General features: G+C 29.3%; 1 non-coding gene across 1 annotated transcript; it reads right to left on the bottom strand.

Annotated features, from left to right (window-relative positions):
- Positions 1 to 3,167: 3,167 nt before the first annotated feature.
- TRNAS-GCU (transfer RNA serine (anticodon GCU)) lies at positions 3,168 to 3,255 on the bottom strand. Its single transcript has one exon. It is a non-coding gene; the product is annotated as a tRNA-Ser (tRNA).
- Positions 3,256 to 4,354: the final 1,099 nt, after the last annotated feature.

Genomic DNA, 4,354 nt, shown 5'->3' with positions numbered 1-4,354 from the left:
ATTGAGCGGTCTCTAACCTCTTTATTTTTGCCTGTCTCCGTTAGAATCTATTTCGATTCTTCATTCTGATCTAGTTTAGTTATTGAGACAATTGAAAAAGATTTTTACTTGTTCCGGGATCCTTTATCCTTTCCTTGAATCATTGGGTTTAGACATTACTTCGGTGATCTTTAATCGTTTCAAAATGGTAGCAACATACCATTTTTTTTGATTTCCTTTTTATCAAAGAATCATATAAATAATGGATTCTCGTGTGATACACTTTTAATCCAATTTGATGTTTGAATTTGAAACTTGTTCGAATTGGATCCTTTCGATTTGTATACCGAACCTATACTTACGAAGTAGTTTTAACTTATTGATTGACACTAACCCTAGATCTCTGCCCTTGATAAATGAATCAATACTTTCTACTCGAGCTCCATCATGTACTATTTACATCAAAAACCCTAAAAAAAAAAAAGAGCTCGAGTGCAACCGAACAAACTATGTCGAGTCAAGAGCATCTTCATTCCTATATAATATAAAATGGTGGGTGTAAGAATCCACAGTGGATCATGTCCTTCAAGTCGCACGTTGCTTTCTACCACATCGTTTTAAACGAAGTTTTACCATAACCTCTAATTTCTTGGAACTGGTATGTAATTGATTCATTTATGGAATCATGTATAGTCATTGGGTTAGTTGGTCCATAGTAATCTATACTCTTATGACATGGGTAGTTTTTGAAAAAGTCTTAGCAATACTTCAATTTATTGAAACCCATATTTTATTGTATATATTGTATCAATAACATTTTTTTGTATGAGTGCAATATTTATTTCTCTATATATAGATATTTTCTAGATAGAGAGAGAGATTTTTTGAAATTTCTATAAAATCAATTAAGAAATAATTAATTACGAATAATTAAGAATCTCCATTTTTCAATTTCTTCATAGAATGGATTCACGAGTTTAACACTTCTTCGAGTACCAAGGACTCATAAGAAATAATTAAAAAGATTTACTTGATTGAAAATTTACTACCTAAATATTATATTATAATATTATTTGAATAAATTTTTGTAAAGGATTTATTACATTTGATTATGATAAATAAATGTATATTCGGGATTAACCCATCAATTAGATAGATCTAAAATAAAAAAAAAAAAAAGAAATAAAACGATAAAAATAGATAATAACAATACATACATATCAGCATTTTCTGCCTAGTTTATTTAACTTAAGAGACTCAATAATCTTTCCTTAAAATAAAGTGAAAAAGATGTATGAATTGTTACTTGGATTTACAATTATTCATTACAGACAAACATACGAAAAAATGAGGTGAAAAGAAATACATAATATGTTACATATGTAACTTGATTCTTTGTTAATCAGATTCGGGCAGATATTCAAATTGATATCTTCCGTTATGGATTAACTCCTATCTACCCCCAATTAGATCGAGTAGATGCATCATAAATAAAAAAAGGATCCTACGGGGGACTGGACTAGTTTCGGAGGTGCTAGACTATCTTGTATAAGGCGAAAGTCAAACAGATCTAGAGTAAACGATTGTTCCTACCTATTTTTTTTTATTTGACTCTAAAATTTAGTACCCTAAACCCTAAATAGGTCTTAAGTTTCTTAAGACCATTAATTCAATTCCATTAGTGCCAAAAACACAAGACCTTCGTGTTTATAATTCAGAAATCCACAGAAAAAAAATACTCGGGTTTCACAAACCATTTAAGAGATAGAGAATAATAGAGGCTTTCGCATTTCTGAAATGCATCATTATAAGAAAATAATAAAGAACAATCACATTCGATCTATATTTAGACTCTTAAGCATAAGGTTGTTTAAAACGGCAATCTATAGTCTGATATCGAATATTTTTCCATATATCTTATAATATACTATTATTATATATAATAATAATACGCATACTCTGGGACGGAAGGATTCGAACCTCCGAATAGCGGGACCAAAACCCGTTGCCTTACCACTTGGCCACGCCCCATTTATATTCAACACTAATAAACACTAATATTGGTAGTGCTTAGTCGTCAATTCCAGTACAAATATTTATAGAATAAATTAGATTGTTGCTCAGATTTTGATACGTTTATAGATCCAATTAAACTCAATTTATTGATCATTACATATAATTCCATTAAGATATTGTATGAAAGTAGGATTTCTTCTATTCTCGTTTTATTTGAGAATTGAAGGATTTTTGATTGGCTGAGTTCAAATCAAAGAAAGGTTTTTTGACCTACTTTATGTTATTAATTTTTCCCTTATCCCTTATATCATAGCAATAATAGGGGATTAATAACTCAATCAAATCAAAAGAAATACAATTATCTTCAAGAACAAAGAAAAAAAAATTGTTATGCTTAATATCTTAAGTTTCATCGGTATCTGTCTTAATTCTTTCCTTTATTCAAGTAGTTTTTTCGTCGCCAAATTGCCCGAGGCCTACGCTTTTTTGAATCCAATAGTAGATGTTATGCCAGTAATACCTCTATTCTTTTTTCTATTAGCTTTTGTTTGGCAAGCTGCTGTAAGCTTTCGATAATATTTTTAATACTGTCCGAGACAAATTCATGATTTACTAGAAAAAAAAAAAAAAAGATTCTAACTAGTTATAAGATCAGATAAGTTGTACATACAGTCTGAAGCTTTAAGTTGAATCCAATATTGAAATTATTCTATAGCTATGATAAATCTGGATCACTCTCATTTTCTTATTCTTACTTTTTTCCTTTGAACGACCCTCTTCGAGTCCCCCACAATATAGAATTGTGGGTATGAAATCCAATTTTGAGTAATCAAGGACTCAACTCTTAAAATTTTTTCCTATTTATAGAAATAACTTCACTGCATTTCTTGGTGTCAAACCAGATTAAAATAGAGAATCTATTCTCTTAAAAAAAAAATGATCTTGGAGATTGTGTAATGCTTACTCTCAAACTATTTGTTTATACAGTAGTAATATTCTTTGTTTCTCTCTTCATTTTCGGATTCCTATCTAATGACCCGGGACGTAATCCGGGGCGTGAAGAATAACAAAATCAGATTTTTTTTCCTTGCTTGATTTTGAAATGTTCTTAACATTTTATCTATTCCACATCTTTCCTCAACTATAAAAAAATACCAAGTAATTGACAGAAACGGAAAGAGAGGGATTCGAACCCTCGGTACAAAAAAATCGTACAACGGATTAGCAATCCGACGCTTTAGTCCACTCAGCCATCTCTCCCCAAATTGAAAAAGGATAATTACTATGATACATTGTATAAAAAATAGAAAATAAAGGCTTGAAAAAAGCCCTTCTTTATCTCTCTTTATTATCTTTATCTACCCCTTTATAGATATATAATTTCATTATATTGATATAGATAATTATCTAGATATATCGATGGATATCTATCAAATCGATAAAAACTTTTTTTTATTAGGAATTCCATTTAGATAAATTAGATTTCATTAGATAAGGGCTCAAAAGAAGAGATATCTTCAATCCTAATATATAAATAATACCAATATATTAAAGATTCATAAAAATATTTATAAATAAAAAGAAAGTACCTTTTTTAGTTTATTTCATCCGAAAAGCCCTTTTCTTTTTATTTTTAGTTCCACGGCCTGGCCTGGTCAGTACCTAGCCGGGCTTTTTTTGTTCCAATAAATCGTAGATCAAATTATTTATTTGATTTGAAAATGTTTTTGAAAAAAAAAAAAATAGAAACAACAAGAATCCTAAGAAGATTTATTATTTCAATTCCTATGATACAGAAAAAGATGATATAGAATCAAGGTTCGATTTCTTATTATTATTTTTTAGTACTTTACTAGAATAAAAAACTTGTTAATTAGTTAATTAAAACGAGTCCTCTTTTCCTAATCTCATTAGTGGCCCTGATGAAAATACGTCAACGCTCAAATTTTCATGATTATTTTCTGATCCGATCTTTTTATTACTTATTAATACGACTTATTTTCGTCTTCGACAAAAGGTCCATTTATATACAATAATTGCATTGTAGCGGATATAGTTTAGTGGTAAAAGTGCGATTCGTTCTATTAATCCCTTAATAGTTAAGGGATCCTTCGGGTTGATTAATATTCCGATCAAAAACTTTATTTCTTAAAAGGATTTAATCCTTTACCTCTCGATGAAAGATTCGAGGAAAAATAAAAATTCTCGTGATTTGTATCCAAAAATATGTTCTAAATTGAAAAAATTGGATCATGAAATTACGAAACATAATTTTATTGAATTGGATCAATACTTCCAATTGAAGGAATAAGGGATCCATGGATAAAGGTGGAATTTTTTCTAATCGTAACTAAATCTT

Source organism: Cucumis melo, unplaced genomic scaffold (genome assembly GCF_025177605.1).
Source record: "Cucumis melo cultivar AY unplaced genomic scaffold, USDA_Cmelo_AY_1.0 utg000434l, whole genome shotgun sequence".
Taxonomy (NCBI): domain Eukaryota; kingdom Viridiplantae; phylum Streptophyta; class Magnoliopsida; order Cucurbitales; family Cucurbitaceae; genus Cucumis; species Cucumis melo.
The sequence above is the reverse complement of the archived record's forward strand: the minus strand, read 5'-3'. Positions and strand labels throughout refer to the sequence as shown.